The following is a 24102-nucleotide window of genomic DNA, read 5'->3' on the forward strand; positions in this document are numbered from 1 at the left end:
TGTTTAGAATGGCTGGTCTGTGTAACTCTGTATCTCTGTGTAGGATGGCTGTGCTGTGTAGGACTCTGTGTCTCTGTTTAGAATGGCTGTGCTGTGTTGGACTCTGTGTCTCTGTGTAGGATGGCTGTGCTGTGTAGGACTCTGTGTCTCTGTTTAGAATGGCTGTGCTGTGTTGGACTCTGTGTCTCTGTGTAGGATGGCTGTGCTGTGTAGGACTCTGTATCTCTGTGTAGGATGGCTGTGCTGTGTAGGACTCTGTGTCTCTGTTTAGAATGGCTGGTCTGTGCAACTCTGTATCTCTGTGTAGGATGGCTGGTCTGTGTAGGACTCTGTCTCTGTGTAGGATGGCTGGTCTGTGTAGAACTCTGTGTCTCTGTGTAGGATGGCTGTGCTGTGTAGGAACAGACATCTCTGTGTAGGATATCTGGTCTGTGTAGGACTCTGTGTAGAATGTCTGTGCTGTGTATGACTGTGACTCTGTGTCTATCTGTGTAGGCTATCTGTGCTGTCTAGGCCTCTGTGTCTCTGTGTAGGATGTCTGTGCTGGGTAGGCCTCTGTGTCTCAGTGTAGAATATCTGTGCTGTGTCGGACTCTGTGTCTCTGTGTGGGATGTCTGTGCTCTGTAGGACTCTGTCTCTCTGTGTAGGACTCTGTGTCTCTACGGTGGCAATTCAAAAGGAGAGTAAAAGGCTTCTTCCAATTTTGGGGCGGGGGATTAGTAAAAAAAAATCTACATTGTGCACGCGGACGAACCTATGTTCTGTTCAGTTTGAGAAGGAGAGAGTGAAGATGACAAGGAGAGCGTGAAGATGAGAAGGAGAGAGTGAAAATGAGAAGGAGAGAGTGAAGATGACAAGAAGAGCATGAAGATGAGAAGGAGAGAGTGAAAATGAGAAGGAGAGAGTGAAGATGAGAAAGAGAGCGTGAAGATGAGAAGGAGAGAGTGAAGATGAGAAAGAGAGAGTGAAGATGAGAAGGAGAGAGTGAAGATGAGAAGGAGAGAGTGAAGATGAGAAGGAGAGAGTGAAGCTGAGAAGGAGAGCGTGAAGATGAGAAGGAGAGCGTGAAGATGAGAAGGAGAGAGTGAAGATGAGAAGGAGAGAGTGAAGATGAGAAGGAGAGCGTGTAAAATAAACTCAGACAGCTTTTAGGGAAACACTTGTGACCTTCTCTCGTTGGGTTAAGCCACAGAAGAAGAGTAGCCAGCAGCTAAAGCTTACATTTTCCTACATTGGTAGGCCTACTCTGTCCGGGGTGGAAAGGTAGGCCTACTCTGTCCAGGGTGGAAAGTTAGGCCTACTCTGTCCGGGGTGGAAAGGTAGGCCTACTCTGTCCGGGGTGGAAAGGTAGACCTACTCTGCCCGGGGTGGAAACGTAGGCCTACTCTGTCCGGGGTGGAAAGGTAGGCCTACTCTGTCCGGGGTGGAAAGGTAGGCCTACTCTGTCCGTGGTGGAAAGGTAGGTCTACTCTGTCTGGGGTGGAAAGATAGGCCTACTCTGTCTGGGGTGGAAAGGTAGGTCTACTCTGTCTGGGGTGGAAAGGTAGGTCTACTCTGTCTGGGTTAGAAAGGTAGGCCTACTCTGTCTGGGGTTGAAAGGTAGACCTACTCTGTCTGGGTGGAAAGGTAGACCTACTCTGTCTGGGTGGAAAGGTAGACCTACTCTGTCCGGGGTGGAAAGTACTCTACCATGCTTAGATTTATAATGGCATCTCAGATTAAAAGTTGTTGCAAACAAGAAACACTTATTCAGCATTGGAGAAATTTGATCAGATGAATGAATAGGCCTATATTTCTGTTCATTCTTCGCCTGTCATTTTGGTCATGTGTGTAGCATTAAAAAAAAGATTGGGTCACGAAAAAGTCTCTAGTCATATAAAATAACATAGAATTGTATGACATGTTTATAAGAAGGCAATTTTTATCTCTCAGACCCACAAATACGATGATAGATTCAGGCAATGCTTTTACTATGAAGGAGATCTTTCCTCCCGTAGTCTTGTCCACAGTGGTCTGTGAACCCACAACCTTCTGGTCCTCAGCCCTGCGCACAGGGCGAAGAACCGCTTCTAAAACTCATATCTTCTATTTTCATTTCAGAGAAGGTGCTATTTTCTCCAGGTTAACCTTAATATTAATATTGTACACTCTCTAAGAGAAACAGGAAGTACATTCATACTGCAGAGCCAATGATGCAGAGAATGAGAGAGAGAGAGAGAGAGAGAGAGAGAGAGAGAGAGAGAACACTATGACTGGGGTAATTGATTGCCAGCTCATCCCCATGTTTCAAATGGTTTGTTAAAGGCTTTAGGACATTCAATTTATAGAAAAATTTGATCATTCCTCAGCTTTATATGATTAATGTCTCATGCCACTGAGATTCAAGAATCACACACACACACCCCACACACACACCCCCCACACCACACACACACCCCACACACACAGCTGAGATCGAGGCACTGCTACTCACAAACACACACACACCCTGACACACACACCAGCAGGGCCTGACACAGCTGAGATCAAGGCATTGCTACACACACACACACAAACCCCGAGACACAGCTGAGATCGAGGCATCGCTACTGGGAGACAGAAATTAAATGAGGCGTTTAATACAGTCGGCAGAATAAGGACGTCCTACCCCATATGGGGAGGAAATACTTTATTAATCACTACTCACACACACACACACACACACACACACACACACACACACACACACACACACACACACACACACACACACACACACACACACACACACACACACACACACACACACACACACACACACACACACTTCTAGTGAACATTAATGAACAATATCAGTGGTAATTAGCAAGGCAATGTCTGAGCAGAAAGTGATTACTGGAATAGACTACATACTAAAGGTCAGGGAAGGGCAACTGACCCCTTTCATCAGCCCGAGCAACCAACTGATGATGATAGAATTATAATAATAATATAGTTAGAATAATAGAACACACAAGGTGACATTTAGAAACTGGGTTGTACATCAGCAGTCCCTCTCTGTGTCGGCTACATGTTTTTAGCTTCCCCACTGATCAGCAGTTCTAACACTGAAAGCCCCTTTAGATATAACCCCATGGTCAAATCTGGAGAACAGCAGGAATGGAGCTGTAAAACGGATCGTTTTCTCTCCACCCTATGGTACAATCTGCAGAATTGCAGGAAATGAACTTTAAAACTAAAATGTTCTCTTTGCTGTCACGCTAAAATGTTTCGCTCGCAAGGTGGGGGGCACCTCCATCTCTCTCATCCACCTCCATCTCTCTCTCTCTCCATCCATCCCCATCTCTCTCTCCATCCACCTCCATCCCCATCTCTCTCTCCATCCATCCCCATCTCTCTCTCTCTCCATCCACCTCCATCCCCATCTCTCTCTCCATCCACCTCCATCTCTCTCTCTCCATCCATCCCCATCTCTCTCTCTCCATCCATCCCCATCTCTCTCTCCATCCATCTCCATCTCTCTCTCTCTCCATCCATCCCCATCTCTTTCTCCATCCACCATCTCTCTCATCCACCTCCATCTCTCTCTCTCCATCCATCCCCATCTCTCTCTCCATCCACCTCCATCTCTCTCTCTCTCCATCCATCCCCATCTCTCTCTCCATCCACCTCCATCTCTCTCTCTCTCCATCCACCTCCATCTCTCTCTCTCTCCATCCATCCCCATCTCTCTCTCCATCCACCTCCATCTCTTTCTATCCATCCACATCTCTCTCTCCATCCACCTCCATCTCTCTCTCTCCATCCATCCCCATCTCTCTCTCCATCCATCTCCATCTCTCTCTCTCTCCATCCACCTCCATCTCTCTCTCTCTCTCCATCCACCTCCATCTCTCTCTCCATCCATCCCCATCTCTCTCTCTCCATCCATCCCCATCTCTCTCTCCATCCATCTCCATCTCTCTCTCTCTCCATCCATCCCCATCTCTTTCTCCATCCACCATCTCTCTCATCCACCTCCATCTCTCTCTCTCCATCCATCCCCATCTCTCTCTCCATCCACCTCCATCTCTCTCTCTCTCCATCCATCCCCATCTCTCTCTCCATCCACCTCCATCTCTCTCTCTCTCCATCCACCTCCATCTCTCTCTCTCTCCATCCATCCCCATCTCTCTCCATCCACCTCCATCTCTCTCTCTCTCCATCCATCCCCATCTCTCTCCATCCACCTCCATCTCTTTCTCTCTCCATCCATCCACATCTCTCTCTCCATCCACCTCCATCTCTCTCTCTCCATCCATCCCCATCTCTCTCTCCATCCATCTTCATCTCTCTCTCTCTCCATCCACCTCCATCTCTCTCTCTCTCTCCATCCACCTCCATCTCTCTCTCCATCTTTACCTCGATCTCTCTCTCTCCATCCATCTCCATCTCTCTCTCCATCTTTACCTCGATCTCTCTCTCTCCATCCACCTCCATCTCTCTCTTTCCAGCCATATCCAGCTCTCTCTCCATCCACCTCCATCTCTCTCTCCATCCATCTCCAGCTCTCTCCATCCACCTCCATCTCTCTCTCCATCCATCTCCACCTCTCTCCATCCACCTCCATCTCTCTCTCCAACCACCTCCATCTCTCTCTCCATCCATCTCCATCCATCTCCATCTCTCTCTCTCTCTCCATCCATCTCCATCTCTCTCTCCATCCACCTCATCTCTCTCTACATCCATCTCTCTCTCCATCCATCTCCATCTCTCTCTACATCCATCTTTACCTCCATCTCTCTCTCCATCCACCTCCATCCCTCTCTCGTCATCCATCTCCCACTCTCCATCTCTCTCTCTCCATCTTCACTTCCATCTCAAGTCTCTCCATCCACCTCCATCTCTCTCTCTCCATCCATATCTCTCCATTTCTCTCTCTAGCCACCTTCTATCCACACACTCATTCCATCCAATCAGAAGAGTCCCTGATGAAACTCAGTCATTCCATCCAATCAGAAGAGTCCCTGATTAAACTCAAACAGTCATGTAGTCCAGACGTGAGAAGACTTCAGTACAGTGATGTCACAATACAGATCTATAAAATAATCTTCATCTGTGTTCTAGTGAGTCAGAGAGAGACACAGGAGTCTGAGTACCGCAGAGTACTACAGAGAGACACAGAAGTCTGAGTACCGCAGAGTACTACAGAGAGACACAGGAGTCTGAGTACCGCAGAGTACTACAGAGAGACACAGAAGTCTGAGTACCGCAGAGTACTACAGAGAGACACAGGAATCTGAGTACCGCAGAGTACTACAGAGAGACACAGGAGTCTGAGTACCGCAGAGTACTACAGAGAGACACAGAAGTCTGAGTACCGCAGAGTACTACAGAGAGACACAGGAATCTGAGTACCGCAGAGTACTACAGAGAGACACAGGAGTCTGAGTACCGCAGAGTACTACAGAGAGACACAGGAGTCTGAGTACCGCAGAGTACTACAGAGAGACACAGGAGTCTGAGTACCGCAGAGTACTACAGAGAGACACAGGAGTCTGAGTACCGCAGAGTACTACAGAGAGACACAGGAGTCTGAGTACCGCAGAGTACTACAGAGAGACACAGGAGTCTGAGTACCGCAGAGTACTACAGAGAGACACAGGAGTCTGAGTACCGCAGAGTACTACAGAGAGACACAGGAGTCTGAGTACCGCAGAGTGACACAGGAACCTGAGTACTACAGCGCGACACAGAGACAGAACATCCCGGTCTGATGCAAGTGAAAGGAATTGTGGATTACATTTTCATAGATAAACATTGAATCTCTTGCAAACCCATGACCTCAATCCCTGGAGTAATAGCCTACTTTCCAAAACCATTATCACATGAATGATTACCACTTTCTAGGGAACGGTTGCTCCCTTGGCTTACAGGAGAGAGAAGAAGGGACGGAGGTGGAGATGGAGAGAGAGCGAGCGAGCGAGCGAGAGAGAGAGAGAGAGAGAGAACACTAGGCCAAAGTGTGTTACTGATATCAGACAAGACGGTGAGCGGTGGGTCGGACATTCATTAATCATTTCCTGTTTCTGAAAAGCAATAATTGCTGTTTGATAAATTTATCATTATAATAATCATCAATCATTACACACGCACACACGGGACACACACACACACGGGACACACACACACATGGCATGTAGCTGTAATGGTTATCACAAATACTGATTCACACAGAGAGAGAGAGTGAGAGAGAGAGAGTGAGAGAGAGAGAGAGAGAGAGAGAGAGAGAGAGAGAGAGAGAGAGAGAGAGAGAGAGAGACTGTAATGGTTATCACACATACTGATACACACACAGAGAGAGAGAGAGAGACACAGAGAGCGGCAGCTGCCAAGGCAGCAGCTACTCTTCCTGGGGTTTATTATGGATCCCCATTAGTTCCTGCCAAGGCAGCAGCTACTCTTCCTGGGGTTTATTATGGATCCCCATTAGTTCCTGCCAAGGCAGCAGCTACTCTTCCTGGGGTTTATTATGGATCCCCATTAGTTCCTGCCAAGGCAGCAGCTACTCTTCCTGGGGTTTATTATGGATCCCCATTAGTTCCTGCCAAGGCAGCAGCTACTCTTCCTGGGGTTTATTAAGAATCCCCATTAGTTCCTGCCAAGGCAGCAGCTACTCTTCCTGGGGTTTATTATGTCTCCCCATTAGTTCCTGCCAAGGCAGCAGCTACTCTTCCTGGGCTCCAGCAACATTAAGGCAGGTACATGACATTACATTTCACATCACTATATGTCCTCTAGAAAGACAATGACTTTACTAAAATACCATCTCTTCTGGTCAGATTCACACAGACTGTTGGCTTCCTCCTCCTCTCTTCCTCTATTCTCCCCTCCTCTCTCCTCCTCTCCCCTGTCCTCCTTCTCTCCTCCTCCTCTCCCCTGTCCTCCTTCTCTCCTCTCCCCTGTCCTCCTTCTCTCCTCCTCCTCTCCCCTCTCCCCTGTCCTCCTCCTCTCCCCTGTCCTCCTCCTCTCCCCTGTCCTCTTCTCCCCTGTCCTCCTCCTCTCCTCTCTCCTCCTCCTCCTCTCTCCTCCTCCTCTCCCCTGTCCTCCTCCTCTTCTCCTTCTCCTTGTCTCCTCTCTCCTCTCCCCTGTCCTCTTCTTCTCCCCTGTCCTCTTCTCCCCTGTCCTCCTCCTCTCCCCTCTCCTCCTCTCCCCTGTCCTCCTTCTCTCCTCCTCCTCCTCCTCCTCCTCCTCTCCCCTGTCCTCCTTCTCTCCTCCTCCTCTCCCGTCCTCCTTCTCTCCTCCTCTCCCCTGTCCTCCTTCTCTCCTCTCTCCTCCTCCTCTCCCCTGTCCTCCTCCTCTCCTCCTCTCCCCTGTCCTCCTTCTCTCCTCTCCCCTGTCCTCCTTCTCTCTTCCTCCTCTCCCCTGTCCTCCTTCACTCCTCTCCCTCCTCCTCCTCTCCCCTATCCTCCTTCTCTCCTCTCCCTCCTCCTCCTCTCCTCTGTCCTCCTTCTCTCCTCTCCCTCCTCCTCTCCCCTGTCCTCCTTCTCTCCTCCTCCTCCTCTCCCCTGTCCTCCTTCTCTCCTCCTCTCCCCTGTCCTCCTTCTCTCCTCTCTCCCCCTCCTCTCCCCTGTCCTCCTCCTCCTCTCCCCTGTCCTCCTTCTCTCCTCTCCCCTGTCCTCCTCCTCTCCCCTGTCCTCCTTCTCTCCTCTCCCTCCTCCTCCTCTCCCCTGTCCTCCTTCTCTCCTCCTCCACCTCCTCTCCCCTGTCCTCCTTCTCTCCTCTCCCCTCTCCTCCTTCTCTCCTCCTCCTCTCCCCTGTCCTCCTTCTCTCCTCTCCCTCCTCCTCCTCTCCCCTGTCCTCCTTCTCTCCTCTCCCTCCCCCTCCTCCCCTGTCCTCCTCCTCTCCTCCTCCTCCTCTCCCCTGTCCTCCTTCTCTCCTCTCCCCTGTCCTCCTTCTCTCCTCTCCCCTGTCCCCCTTCTCTCCTCCTCCTCTCCCCTGTCCTCCTTCTCTCTCCCTCCTCCTCCTCTTCCCTGTCCTCCTTCTCTCCTCTCCCTCCTCCTCCTCTCCCCTGTCATCCTTCTCTCCTCCTCCTCCTCCTCTCCCCTGTCCTCCTTCTCTCCTCTCCCTCCTCCTCCTCTCCCCTGTCCTCCTTCTCTCCTCTCCCTCCTCCTCCTCTCCCCTGTCCTCCTTCTCTCCTCCTCTCCCCTGTCCTCCTTCTCTCCTCTCTCCTCTCCCCTGTCATCCTCCTCTCCTCCTCCTCCTCTCCCCTGTCCTCCTTCTCTCCTCTCCCCTGTCCTCCTTCTCTCCTCCTCCTCTCCCCTGTCCTCCTTCTCTCCTCTCCCTCCCCCTCCTCTCCCCTGTCCTCCTCCTCTCCTCTCCCCTGTCCTCCTTCTCTCCTCTCCCCTGTCCTCCTTCTCTCCTCTCCCCTGTCCCCCTTCTCTCCTCCTCCTCTCCCCTGTCCTCCTTCTCTCTCCCTCCTCCTCCTCTCCCCTGTCCTCCTTCTCTCCTCTCCCTCCTCCTCCTCTCCCCTCTCCTCCACCTCTCCCCAGTCCTTCTCTGCTCTCCCTCCTCCTCTCCCCTGTCCTCCTTCTCGCCTCCTCCTCTCCCGTCCTCCTAACTCTCCTCTCCCTCCTCCTTTCCTGTCCTCCTCCTCATATCCCTTCCTCCTCTTCCCCTCTCCTCTGTATCTGCCTTCACATGCCAAATATGTAGGTAGGTCTACATTTCAAGTAGACCTGAGTAGAATACACAGACATAAATATCACTATGTGCTTGTAGTTTGATAATTTGTAATTAGGCTGGTGTTAGTAGGCTATTTGAAGTGGCTGCCAGGAGAGGGCAGAGGAGGATGAGGAAGGTGACTGACTGGAGAGGTTAGTGGAGGATGAGGAAGGTGGCTGTCTGGAGAGGGCAGAGGAGGATGAGGAAGGTGACTGACTGGAGAGGTTAGTGGAGGATGAGGAAGGTGACTGACTGGAGAGGTTAGTGGAGGATGAGGAAGGTGACTGACTGGAGAGGTTAGTGGAGGATGAGGAAGGTGACTGACTGGAGAGGTTAGTGGAGGATGAGGAAGGTGACTGACTGGAGAGGTTAGTGGAGGATGAGGAAGGTGACTGACTGGAAGTGCAGAAGACACAAAGAGAGAGAGAGAGAGAGAGAGAGAGAGAGAGAGCGCGCTGCAAGGAGGGCGCAGAGTAGCTAGACACCAGGATCATGCTGGATCATGCTGGGAATTAGTTGATCATTTATTGAGAAAATGTATTCATTATCACCATTAATTGATTAGACGAATCATCGGAGTGCGAGGTCAGGGCATTGCCTCGAGACATGACCTTTTAATCACGTTTGACGTCTGCCTGCATAATGAGGGAGACTGATCTTGACATAGCCAACTATGCAAAGACGTCAGTTCAACATCTAGTTTTGATTTACATTTGGTTGAGTTGTAAACTAACGTGAAAGCAACAGAGCAATTCATAATGTCATTGGATTTAGGTTAAACGTCGGGTAAAAAAAAGACGATTCAACATCACATAGATTTACTGTATGCTTACCTGGCTCTGTTTGTCCTGTACAGCCGCGGTCCTTCCGTAGGGTGCTGAAATTCATACTTTTAATAAAAACATCGAATACAAACACCGACTTTTCCCTCATTTGTTTTGCGCACACTAACTATGTAAACTGAGATTAAATTGGAATGTACGTGTGCTGAGTTGAGCAAAACAAATTGTGTGAAAAAAAAAAAGTCCGGCGGGTGTATTTAATAAACGTTATTATATCCCCGCAAAACACCGCAGTTGTACGGGACAAACATAGGTACATGTAAACATTTTCAGAATTGACATTTTATAACAATTGACTGATAGTGACTCAATGTTGTTGCTAGCAAATCCCGCGACCAGTTATGAAAAGTCAACTCCGCCTCGATATAAGAGAACGGAGTTGAGCGTTCCTCGGCTTGCTGCGTTCACAACCACTGGAGTTGCTCTGCTCTGTTCAGCACGCGGCGTGACAACAGTCCCGAACTACCGAGGCAGGTAACGGAAAACCGGAATATAGCTCCTGGATGAAAATAAAGAGAGAGAGTGAAAGACACGGAGAGAGATTGTATAGTAACCCCTATTTGACAGGAATATTAAAGGGATGATCGAGTGATTGTAGCAGCACCGGGAGGCAACTTTTATCTCATTTTTTCTGGCATCCTTTCTTCTGCTCAGCCTCGTAGCGTTTATGTGACGTGGACAACTCAGTGAACCACTGCATTTTGATCGGTCAGTAGCGTCTTTAGGAATATATAGGATAGAATGTTATTATTATTTTAAATCATGAATTAAATGAATTCCATTACAATTCTGTTCAGTACAGCAAGGTCATTTTTGGGAATCATTTAAAGGAAATATGTATTTTTTAATCACATTTATGCTTGTTGTTTTTTTCATACTAAAAATATTATGATGATGACAGCTGAATATATCTAATTTTACATAACTGGTAACTGGTCTATTTTACCCAGGTCTGCTTTTATAGGAGGAGAAGATTGAATAACTCCAGCTATCAATGCTGTACCCTGTATCTTGGTACATAGCCTCTATCAATGCTGTACCCTGTATCTTGGTACATAGCCTCTATCAATGCTGTACCCTGTATCTTGGTACATAGCCTCTATCAATGCTGTACCCTGTATCTTGGTACATAGCCTCTATCAATGCTGTACCCTGTATCTTGGTACATAGCCTCTATCAATGCTGTACCCTGTATCTTGGTACATAGCCTCTATCAATGCTGTACCCTGTATCTTGGTACATAGCCTCTATCAATGCTGTACCCTGTATCTTGGTACATATCCTCTATCAATGCTGTACCCTGTATCTTGGGTACATATCCTCTATCAATGCTGTACCTTCTATCTTGGGTACATAGCCTCTATCAATGCTGTACCCTGTGTCTTGGTACATATCCTCTATCAATGCTGTACCCTGTATCTTGGTACATATCCTCTATCAATGCTGTACCCTGTATCTTGGGTACATATCCTCTATCAATGCTGTACCCTCTATCTTGGTACATATCCTCTAGCAATGCTGTACCCTGTATCTTGGTACATATCCTCTATCAATGCTGTACCCTGTATCTTGGGTACATAGCCTCTATCAATGCTGTACCCTGTATTGTGGTACATAGCCTCTATCAATGCTGTACCTTCTATCTTGGGTACATAGCCTCTATCAATGCTGTACCCTCTATCTTGGGTACATATCCTCTATCAATGCTGTACCCTCTATCTTGGGTACATAGCCTCTATCAATGCTGTACCCTCTATCTTGGGTACATATCCTCTATCAATGCTGTACCTTCTATCTTGGGTACATAGCCCCTATCAATGCTGTACCCTCTATCTTGGGTACATAGCCTCTATCAATGCTGTACCCTCTATCTTGGGTACATAGCCTCTATCAATGCTGTACCTTCTATCTTGGGTACATAGCCTCTATCAATGCTGTACCCTCTATCTTGGGTACATATCCTCTATCAATGCTGTACCTTCTATCTTGGGTACATAGCCTCTATCAATGCTTTACCTTCTATCTTGGGTACATATCCTTTATCAATGCTGTACCTTCTATCTTGGGTACATAGCCTCTATCAATGCTGTACCCTCTATCTTGGGTACGTATCCTCTATCAATGCTGTACCCTCTATCTTGGGTACATAGCCTCTATCAATGCTGTACCTTCTATCTTGGGTACATAGCCTCTATCAATGCTATACTCTCTATCTTGGGTACATAGCCTCTATCAATGCTGTACCCTGTATCTTAGGTACATAGCCTCTATCAATGCTGTACCCTCTATCTTGGGTACATAGCCTCTATCAATGCTGTACCCTGTATCTTGGTACATATCCTCTATCAATGCTGTACCCTGTATCTGGGTACATAGCCTCTATCAATGCTGTACCTTCTATCTTGGGTACATAGCCTCTATCAATGCTGTACCCTGTATCTTGGTACATATCCTCTATCAATGCTGTACCCTGTATCTTGGTACATAGCCTCTATCAATGCTGTACCCTGTATCTTGGTACATAGCCTCTATCAGTGCTGTACCCTGTATATTGGTACATAGCCTCTATCAATGCTGTACCCTCTATCTTGGGTACATAGCCTCTATCAATGCTGTACCCTGTATCTTGGTACATATCCTCTATCAATGCTGTACCCTGTATCTTGGTACATAGCCTCTATCAATGCTGTACCCTGTATCTTGGTACATAGCCTCTATCAGTGCTGTACCCTGTATCTTGGTACATAGCCTCTATCAATGCTGTACCCTGTATCTTGGTACATAGCCTCTATCAGTGCTGTACCCTGTATATTGGTACATAGCCTCTATCAATGCTGTACCCTGTATCTTGGTACATAGCCTCTATCAATGCTGTGCTCTGTATATTGGGTGCATAGCCTCTATCAATGCTGTACCCTGTATCTTGGTACATATCCTCTATCAATGCTGTACCCTGTATCTTGGGTACATATCCTCTATCAATGCTGTACCTTCTATCTTGGGTACATAGCCTCTATCAATGCTGTACCCTGTGTCTTGGTACATATCCTCTATCAATGCTGTACCCTGTATCTTGGTACATATCCTCTATCAATGCTGTACCCTGTATCTTGGGTACATATCCTCTATCAATGCTGTACCCTCTATCTTGGTACATATCCTCTAGCAATGCTGTACCCTGTATCTTGGTACATATCCTCTATCAATGCTGTACCCTGTATCTTGGGTACATAGCCTCTATCAATGCTGTACCCTGTATTGTGGTACATAGCCTCTATCAATGCTGTACCTTCTATCTTGGGTACATAGCCTCTATCAATGCTGTACCCTCTATCTTGGGTACATATCCTCTATCAATGCTGTACCCTCTATCTTGGGTACATAGCCTCTATCAATGCTGTACCCTCTATCTTGGGTACATATCCTCTATCAATGCTGTACCTTCTTTCTTGGGTACATAGCCCCTATCAATGCTGTACCCTCTATCTTGGGTACATAGCCTCTATCAATGCTGTACCCTCTATCTTGGGTACATAGCCTCTATCAATGCTGTACCTTCTATCTTGGGTACATAGCCTCTATCAATGCTGTACCCTCTATCTTGGGTACATATCCTCTATCAATGCTGTACCTTCTATCTTGGGTACATAGCCTCTATCAATGCTTTACCTTCTATCTTGGGTACATATCCTTTATCAATGCTGTACCTTCTATCTTGGGTACATAGCCTCTATCAATGCTGTACCCTCTATCTTGGGTACGTATCCTCTATCAATGCTGTACCCTCTATCTTGGGTACATAGCCTCTATCAATGCTGTACCTTCTATCTTGGGTACATAGCCTCTATCAATGCTATACTCTCTATCTTGGGTACATAGCCTCTATCAATGCTGTACCCTGTATCTTAGGTACATAGCCTCTATCAATGCTGTACCCTCTATCTTGGGTACATAGCCTCTATCAATGCTGTACCCTGTATCTTGGTACATATCCTCTATCAATGCTGTACCCTGTATCTGGGTACATAGCCTCTATCAATGCTGTACCTTCTATCTTGGGTACATAGCCTCTATCAATGCTGTACCCTGTATCTTGGTACATATCCTCTATCAATGCTGTACCCTGTATCTTGGTACATAGCCTCTATCAATGCTGTACCCTGTATCTTGGTACATAGCCTCTATCAGTGCTGTACCCTGTATATTGGTACATAGCCTCTATCAATGCTGTACCCTCTATCTTGGGTACATAGCCTCTATCAATGCTGTACCCTGTATCTTGGTACATATCCTCTATCAATGCTGTACCCTGTATCTTGGTACATAGCCTCTATCAATGCTGTACCCTGTATCTTGGTACATAGCCTCTATCAGTGCTGTACCCTGTATCTTGGTACATAGCCTCTATCAATGCTGTACCCTCTATCTTGGTACATAGCCTCTATCAATGCTGTGCTCTGTATATTGGGTGCATAGCCTCTATCAATGCTGTACCCTGTATCTTGGTACATATCCTCTATCAATGCTGTACCCTGTATCTTGGGTACATATCCTCTATCAATGCTGTACCTTCTATCTTGGGTACATAGCCTCTATCAATGCTGTACCCTGTATCTTGGTACATATTCTCTATCAATGCTGTACCCTGTATCTTGGTACATATCCTCTATCAATGCTGTACCCTGTATCTTGGGTACATATCCTCTATCAATGCTGTACCCTCTATCTTGGTACATATCCTCTAGCAATGCTGTACCCTGTATCTTGGTACATATCCTCTATCAATGCTGTACCCTGTATCTTGGGTACATAGCCTCTACCAATGCTGTACCCTGTATTTTGGTACATAGCCTCTATCAATGCTGTACCTTCTATCTTGGGTACATAGCCTCTATCAATGCTGTACCCTCTATCTTGGGTACATATCCTCTATCAATGCTGTACCCTCTATCTTGGGTACATAGCCTCTATCAATGCTGTACCCTCTATCTTGGGTACATATCCTCTATCAATGCTGTACCTTCTATCTTGGGTACATAGCCTCTATCAATGCTGTACCCTCTATCTTGGGTACATAGCCTCTATCAATGCTGTACCCTCTATCTTGGGTACATAGCCTCTATCAATGCTGTACCTTCTATCTTGGGTACATAGCCTCTATCAATGCTGTACCCTCTACATTGGGTACAAATCCTCTATCAATGCTGTACCTTCTATCTTGGGTACATAGCCTCTATCAATGCTGTACCTTCTATCTTGGGTACATAGCCTTTATCAATGCTGTACCTTCTATCTTGGGTACATAGCCTCTATCAATGCTGTACCCTCTATCTTGGGTACGTACCCTCTATCAATGCTGTACCCTCTATCTTGGGTACATAGCCTCTATCAATGCTGTACACTCTATCTTGGGTACATAGCCTCTATCAATGCTGTACCTTCTATCTTGGGTACATAGCCTCTATCAATGCTATACTCTCTATCTTGGGTACATAGCCTCTATCAATGCTGTACCCTGTATCTTAGGTACATAGCCTCTATCAATGCTGTACCCTCTATCTTGGGTACATATCCTCTATCAATGCTGTACCTTCTATCTTGGGTACATAGCCTCTATCAATGCTGTACCTTCTATCTTGGGTACATAGTCTCTATCAATGCTGTACCCTCTATCTTGGGTACATAGCCTCTATCAATGCTGTACCCTCTATCTTGGGTACATATCCTTTATCAATGCTGTACCTTCTATCTTGGGTACATAGCCTCTATCAATGCTGTACCCTCTATCTTGGGTACGTAGCCTCTATCAATGCTGTACCCTCTATCTTGGGTACATAGCCTCTATCAATGTTGTACCCTCTATCTTGGGTACATAGCCTCTATCAATGTTGTACCCTCTATCTTGGGTACATAGCCTCTATCAATGCTGTATCTTCTATCTTGGGTACATAGCCTCTATCAATGCTGTACCCTGTATCTTGGGTACATAGCCTCTATCAATGCTGGACTCTCTATCTTGGGTACATAGCCTCTATCAATGCTGTACCCTGTATCTTGGGTACATAGCCTCTATCAATGCTGGACTCTCTATCTTGGGTACATAGCCTATATCTATCCACCAAGGGACAGATGGGTTGTGATAATTCATGGAAACACACATACAGCCAGTGGCAAAAAATATTTAAAAACGTAGCAAACTACCTCACATGCATTCATAGTATCCCAGACAGAACTGTGATATGACATACAGTACATTCAGCATAGGCTAACCTTCCTCTGTCTTGTATTGAAACACAGGTCCTTCTAGAACTGTTTTAACATTCTCTCATCTGGCTTGTATTGAAACACAGGTCCTTCTAGAACTGTTTTAACATTCTCTCATCTGTCTTGTATTGAAACACAGGTCCTTCTACAACTGTTTTAACATTCTCTCATCTGTCTTGTATTGAAACACAGGTCCTTCTACAACTGTTTTAACATTCTCTCATCTGTCTTGTATTGAAACACAGGTCCTTCTACAACTGTTTTAACATTCTCCCATCTGTCTTGTATTGAAACACAGGTCCTTCTACAACTGTTTTAACATTCTCTCATCTGTCTTGTATTGAAACACGGGTCCTTCTACAACTGTTTTTAACAAATGTGAGTAAATGATGTGATGCGGAAAGCATTTCTCCATCTTTATTTTTTAGGATAAAAATGTCTGTTCCTGTTTGTTGCTGCAGAAGCCTGCTTTAAAATGAAGAGGTGCCAACCGCCTGTGTGTTTAAATGGAGGTGCCAACAGCCTGTGTGTTTAAATGAAGAGGTGCCAACCGCCTGTGTGTTTAAATGAAGAGGTGCCAACCGCCTGTGTGTTTCAATGAAGAGGTGCCAACCGCCTGTGTGTTTAAATGAAGAGGTGCCAACAGCCTGTGTGTTTAAATGAAGAGGTGCCAACAGCCTGTGTGTTTAAATGGAGGTGCCAACAGCCTGTGTGTTTAAATGGAGGTGCCAACAGCCTGTGTGTTTAAATGGAGGTGCCAACAGCCTGTGTGTTTAAATGGAGGTGCTAACCGCCTGTGTGTTTAAATGAAGAGATGCCAACAGCCTGTGTGTTTAAATGAAGAGATGCCAACAGCCTGTGTGTTTAAATGAAGAGGTGCCAACAGCCTGTGTGTTTAAATGGAGGTGCCAACAGCCTGTGTGTTTAAATGGAGGTGCCAACAGCCTGTGTGTTTAAATGGAGGTGCTAACCGCCTGTGTATTTAAATGGAGGTGCTAACCGCCTGTGTGTTTAAATGGAGGTGCCAACAGCCTGTGTGTTTAAATGGAGGTGCCAACAGCCTGTGTGTTTAAATGGAGGTGCCAACAGCCTGTGTGTTTAAATGGAGGTGCCAACAGCCTGTGTGTTTAAATGGAGGTGCTAACCGCCTGTGTGTTTAAATGGAGGTGCCAACCGCCTGTGTGTTTAAATGAAGAGAGGTGCCAACCGCCTGTGCTTGTTTCTCCCTCTGTCCACAGATACATTGACGGCTTTCCTCAACCCTGGAGGTGGGAGGAAGGAGAGAAGAAGAGAGGGAACGAGGAAAAATAGGAAGATAGACATCCTCCCTGCAGGTTTGGGAGAAAGGGAGAAAAAAGAGAGAGGGAACGAGAAAGTGAGAAGAAGAAACTGAGGGGCTAATACCATCATCCCTTAGGGGAGAGAGAAAAAGACAGAGAGGGAGAGAGAGAGGGAACGAGAGAGAGAGAAAACGAGAGAGGAGAGAGGGACATAGAGAGAAAAAAAGAGAGAGGAGAGAGGGACATAGAGAGAGAGAGAGAACAACAAAATGAGGTAATGAGAAAGAAATGAACCCAGAAGGACTGCGACCACCTGCCCTGAGGGTGATGACGAGGACCATCAGGATCTGGTCCTAGATCAGAGCGCACCGCTGATGAATAGTAATGTGTTGGTTGCATAAGGGCTGCACTGAGATCAGTTCTGACAGAGAAACATGGTCAAACGGGAGCTGGAGGACAACATGAACCTGACCTAGAATCAGTGATGGTCATCACCGTCTGGTCACCACATATGTACGGATGTACTATGGCACTTTAGCACCACAAATGAGATTCTAGACACTAACCTTAAATCTTTCCTAATCTAACCTAATCTTACTCCCTAACCCTAACCTTAAATCTTTCCCAATCTAACCCCAATCTTACCCCGTAACCCTTACTTGAACCCTTTCCTAATCTTACCTAATCTTACCCCCTAACTTTAACCCTTCCTAATCTAATCTAACCCCCTAATCCTAACCTTAACCCTTCCTAATCTAATCTAATCTTACCCCCTAATCCTAACCTTAACCCTTCCTAATCTAATCTAACCCCCTAATCCTAACCCTTCCTAATCTAATCTAACCCCCTAATCCTAACCTTAACCCTTCCTAATCTAATCTAACCCCCTAATCCTAACCCTTCCTAATCTAATCTAACCCCCTAATCCTAACCTCAACCCTTCCTAATCTAATCTAATCTTACCCCCTAATCCTAACCTTAAACCTTCCTAATCTAATTTTACCCCCTAACCCTAACCTTAATGCTTTCCTAATTTTACCTAATCTAACCCCCTAACTTTAGCCTTAACTCCATACTTTTAAACCTGTATCCCAAATCAAGAACAAATAGCTTGTGTACTACTTGCTCATAGATTCTGACGATACAAACAGTTTTACATTTACATTGATTGATAACAGCAGACGCTTTTACCCAGTCAGGGCATTCAACTAGCATAAGGTAGGTAAAACAACCACATATCACAGTCATCACAGGTTGTGTCCTCTACTGAAAATGAAGAACAAATACCTTGTGTACTTTCTCATAAATGTCCATGACCATGTCAGTCATTTAGCAGACGCTCTTATCCCCAGTTATTGACAGCGAGGGCATTCATTTTAAGGTAGCTAGGTGAGACAACCACCTCTCACTGTTCTAGTAAATGAAATGCTTCCTCAATAAAGCAGATTTCTGCAAAGTCAGTGCTAGTAGGATAAGACGTGCTAGTAAGATAAGACGTGCTAGTAAGATAAGACGTGCTAGTAAGATAAGACGTGTTAGTAAGATAAGACGTGCTAGTAAGATAAGACATGCTAGTGCTAGTAAGATAAGACGTGCTAGTAAGATAAGACGTGTTAGTAAGATAAGACATGCTAGTGCTAGTAAGATAAGACGTGCTAGTAAGATAAGACGTGTTAGTAAGATAAGACATGCTAGTAAGATAAGACATGCTAGTGCTAGTAAGATAAGACGTGCTAGTAAGATAAGACGTGCTAGTAAGATAAGACGTGCTGGTGCTAGTAAGATAAGATGCGCTAGTGCTAGTAAGAGAAGAAGTGCTAGTAAGATAACATTTTTTACATTTTAGTAGACGCTCTTATCCAGAGCGACTTACAGTAGTGAATGCATACATTTCATTTCATACTTTTTTTTCTGTGCTGGCCCCCCGTGGGAATCGAACCCACAACCCTGGCGTTGCAAACACCATGCTCTACCAACTGAGCTACAGGGAAGACGTGCTAGTAAGATAAGACATGCAAGTGCTAGTAAGATAAGGACAAGGGTGTTGCTGTTTGTTTCTGAAGATAGCGCCAGTTCCTAATCTTACCCCTAACCTTAGCCTAAGTAACTTTGACCTTTTATCCCTTATCTTTATCCCACGTTAAGAACAAATAGCTCAAGTAGCTCAGACTTACCCCTAACCTTGCGCATAAATTCTGATGATACAGTCTACTGCTGCTGCAGTGTATTGAGTAGCATTATATAAGGACTGTACTGAGGTCAGTGTTGACAGACAGAGCAAGCCTTGAGGGGACAAGACAGCACCATGAAGCTGACCCTGGACCAGTTATCAGCCCAGCTCAGCTTCACTCCTCTGCTGCATGTTGAGAACGCCACACAGGCCAGACTCAACAACAGTTACAGCTTCTACGACTCCCTCCTCCTCCCCTCATCCTCCTCCTCATCCCTCCTTCCCCCTGACTCTCTCCTCCCGTCTTCCTCTCTCTACCCTCCTGATCCTCCCCTCTTCTCCTCCTCCTCGTCCCTCTTCCCCTCCTCCCTACTCCCTCCTGATGATTCAGAGCTGACCAGTTTGTTATGGACAGTCCATGAGCCGACCACGGTGGCTCTGACACTCATGTACTGCCTGTCCTTCCTGGTTGGGTTCGTAGGGAACATCATGTCAATGAAGGTGCTTACCAACCGACGTAGCGAGAGACTAGCCGCGGTCAGCGCCACACGGTACCTCCTGGTTAACCTGGCGGTGTGTGACCTGGCCGTGGTATGTGTCTGCATGCCCATAACGCTGGGTCACCAGATCTACTCGGCCTGGGTCTACGGGGACTTCCTCTGCCGAGCGGTCCCCTTCACCCAGGCCGTCTCCGTGTCGGCTAGCGTGCTAACGCTTACGGTCATCAGCGTCAATCGTTACTTCAGTGTACGCTGCCCGCTCCGTGCCCGCTCCCTCTTTACCCGCCGCCGGATCCTAGCGACGGTCGCCGTGGTGTGGGTGGTGTCATCAGCGATCTGCGCCCCATTGGTGTTCATGAACCGGCGAGATGAGATCAGCCTGGGGGCGTCGTTTGTGATCCCTGTGTGCCAGGAGGTGTGGCCGGGGCCGCGTCTGAAACAGGGCTACACGGTCTTGCTCTTCGTGGCGCTCTACTGCATCCCTGTGACCTTTAACCTCACCATCGGCTTCCTGACTGGCCGCCGGCTCTGGGGGGACGGGAAGCGGACGTTTACGGAACTCGACTCTCGAAGCCGAGCGCTCCACACTGAGCGCCTCAAGACGAGGAAGAAGATAGCCAAAATGGTGGTGGCCCTGGTGCTGCTGTTTGCAGTTTCCTGGCTGCCCCTATATCTGGCTGAGTTCTGGATTGACCGAGTGCAGCATCCGCCATCTTGGCTCATGCAGACCCAGCCCTTTGCCCAGTGGCTGGGCCTCACCAACTCCAGCCTCAATCCTATCTGTTACTGCTTCATAGGTAGGACTCTGCTGCGTCCTCATTCATAACTCATTGAAATGCATGAATATCCATTCCAGAAGTGAAAAACAGCCAGCGTTCACTTGATGTAGTCTCAGTTGGTATTTAGATGTCGGAATGTTCTTTTTAATGCATCTGTTCCTAAAATAACATCCTTGTCCTGTCCTGTCCTGACCCCTTCTTCTTCTTCTTCTTCTATGTTATCCTATCCCTTCACAGGTGATCTCCACCGTGGAGCCAAGGTGTTTCGTACCCACTACCACCGCCGGATCGCTGCTCTCTTTGGTTCCTCTTTCGCCAACTCCGCCACGACCACCGTCGCCGAGGGAGGAGTAGCCGCGGCAACCGTGGCCGCGTCCACGGCAGCCATTCCTAAGTTGTTTACCTTCTCCAGGGGGGCAGGGGGGCCAGGCAAGATGGAGGACGGGTTTGATAACAGTCTGTCTGACTGGTACAAGTCCAGCCTCAGTGTGTGTGAGAACTCCCTACTACCCAGTCATCCTGACAGGCCACAAACACTCTCTATACGGACAGTCTGTGGGGACATAATGGACACCTCGCTTTTAAATAGAGACTGTGGGGGTAGGAAGGACACACTCCCTTTAAGAAGACACTCTGAGGACAAACGAGGGGACACCCTCCCTTTATGGCCTTTAGCATCTGCGGACAGAAGAGATACCTTGCATTTAAGACCGGCCTTTGGGGACAGATTGGACACCCAGATTGGACACCTCCCTTTAAGGCAAATCTTGGACATCTTCCCTTTAAGCACTGTCTCTGTGGACAGAGTGGACACCTCACCTTTAAGACCAGATGGTGGGGGTGAGAAAACAGACAGCCTCCCTTTAAGAGGGGACACCTCTTCTTTAAGTCGAGACTCTGTGGACATTATATCAGACCATATAACAAGCCTGTGAACTCTGTGGATTGTCAGATGAAGTCAGAGAGAGAGACAGAGAGGCCTTGGAGGTAATCACCAATCTATAGGGGAGATGATCACTGGGAGGGATAAACACACACACCACACACACACACACACACACACACACACACACACACACACACACACACACACACACACACACACACACACACACATCCTGAATCGATAGACTGTCTGTTGTATCATCAACACAGTGGGACCCATCTCTATCCCTACAGACAGTTGGGAAACTACTCCCATTGGCTCACTACCTGTGATTGACAGCCCACGGTGATCCTGCCCACTGGTGTTTACAAAGCAGTTTCTCCTCCGTTAGTAGGGATATTGTGCATCCCAAATGGCACCCGATTCCCTATATAGTGCACTACTTTTGACCAGGGCCCTATTCCCTACATAGTGCACTACTTTTGACCAGGGCCCTATTCTCTACATAATGCACTACTTTTGACCAGAGCCCTATTCCCTACATAGTGCACACATAGTGCACTACTTTTGACCAGGGCCCTATTCCCTACATAGTGCACTACTTTTGACCAGAGCCCTATTCCCTACATGGTGCACACATAGTGCACTACTTTTGACCAGGGCCCTATTCCCTATATAGTGCATTACTGTTGACCAAAGCCCATAGTAAATAGGGTGTCATTTGAGACGCATACATAGATTGTCATTGCTGCCCCGTATTGTCACTTTATCCAGGCAGGGATGTTTCTGTCTGTCTGGTAGGCTTACCGCAGCACTGGGTCACATTCTATCACAAAGGAAATACATTATTCATAACACTGTGGGATTATTGACTGGGGACGCGTTTGATCGTAACACTGTGTGATTATTGACTGGGAATGTGTTTGATTGTAAACTCTGTGTGATTATTGACTGGGGACATGTTTGATTGTAACACTGTGACTAATGACTGGGGACGTGTTTGATCGAAACACTGTGTGATTATCTGACTCATTCTGTTACCATGCTGACAGACAGCAGCAGAGGACTCATTCTGTTACCATGCTGACAGACAGCAGCAGAGGACTCATTCTGTTACCATGCTGACAGACAGCAGTAGAGGACTCATTCTGTTACCATGCTGACAGATAGCAGCGGAGGACTCATTCTGTTACCATGCTGACAGACAGCAGCGGAGGACTCATTCTGTTACCATGCTGACAGACAGCAGCGGAGGACTCATTCTGTTACCATGCTGACAGACAGCAGTAAAGGACTCATTCTGTTACCATGCTGACAGACAGCAGTAAAGGACTCATTCTGTTACCATGCTGACAGACAGAAGCGGAGGACTCATTCTGTTTACATGCTGACAGACAGCAGCGGAGGACTCATTCTGTTACCATGCTGACAGACAGCAGCGGAGGACTCATTCTGTTACCATGCTGACAGACAGCAGCGGAGGACTCATTCTGTTACCATGCTGACAGACAGCAGCGGAGGACTCATTCTGTTACCATGCTGACAGACAGCAGCGGAGGACTCATTCTGTTACCATGCTGACAGACAGCAGCGGAGGACTCATTCTGTTACCATGCTGACAGACAGCAGCGGAGGACTCATCCTGTTACCATGCTGACAGACAGCAGTAGAGGACTCATTCTGTTACCATGCTGACAGACAGCAGCGGAGGACTCATTCTGTTACCATGCTGACAGACAGCAGCGGAGGACTCATTCTGTTACCATGCTGACAGACAGAAGCGGAGGACTCATTCTGTTTACATGCTGACAGACAGCAGCGGAGGACTCATTCTGTTACCATGCTGACAGACAGCAGCGGAGGACTCATTCTGTTACCATGCTGACAGACAGCAGCGGAGGACTCATTCTGTTACCATGCTGACAGACAGCAGCGGAGGACTCATTCTGTTACCATGCTGACAGACAGCAGTAAAGGACTCATTCTGTTACCATGCTGACAGACAGCAGTAAAGGACTCATTCTGTTACCATGCTGACAGACAGCAGCGGAGGACTCATTCTGTTACCATGCTGACAGACAGCAGCGGAGGACTCATTCTGTTACCATGCTGACAGACAGCAGCGGAGGACTCATTCTGTTACCATGCTGACAGACAGCAGCGGAGGACTCATTCTGTTACCATGCTGACAGACAGCAGCGGAGGACTCATTCTGTTACCATGCTGACAGACAGCAGCGGAGGACTCATTCTGTTTACATGCTGACAGACAGCAGCAGAGGACTCATTATGTTACCATGCTGACAGACAGCAGCAGAGGACTCATTCTGTTACCATGCTGACAGACAGCAGCAGAGGACTCATTCTGTTACCATGCTGACAGACAGCAGCAGAGGACTCATTCTGTTACCATGCTGACAGACAGCAGCAGAGGACTCATTCTGTTTACATGCTGACAGACAGCAGCAGAGGACTCATTCTGTTACCATGCTGACAGACAGCAGCGGAGGACTCATTCTGTTTACATGCTGACAGACAGCAGCAGAGGACACATTCTGTTACCATGCTGACAGACAGCAGCGGAGGACTCATTCTGTTTACATGCTGACAGACAGCAGCAGAGAGCCAAACCGGATGTGATTCATTTCAACTGAACATGACTTATTATTATGTTCTGTCCTGTGTCCAGATGAAATATCT

Source organism: Salmo salar, chromosome 12 (genome assembly GCF_965601325.2).
Source record: "Salmo salar chromosome 12, fSalSal1, whole genome shotgun sequence".
Lineage (NCBI taxonomy): Eukaryota > Metazoa > Chordata > Actinopteri > Salmoniformes > Salmonidae > Salmo > Salmo salar.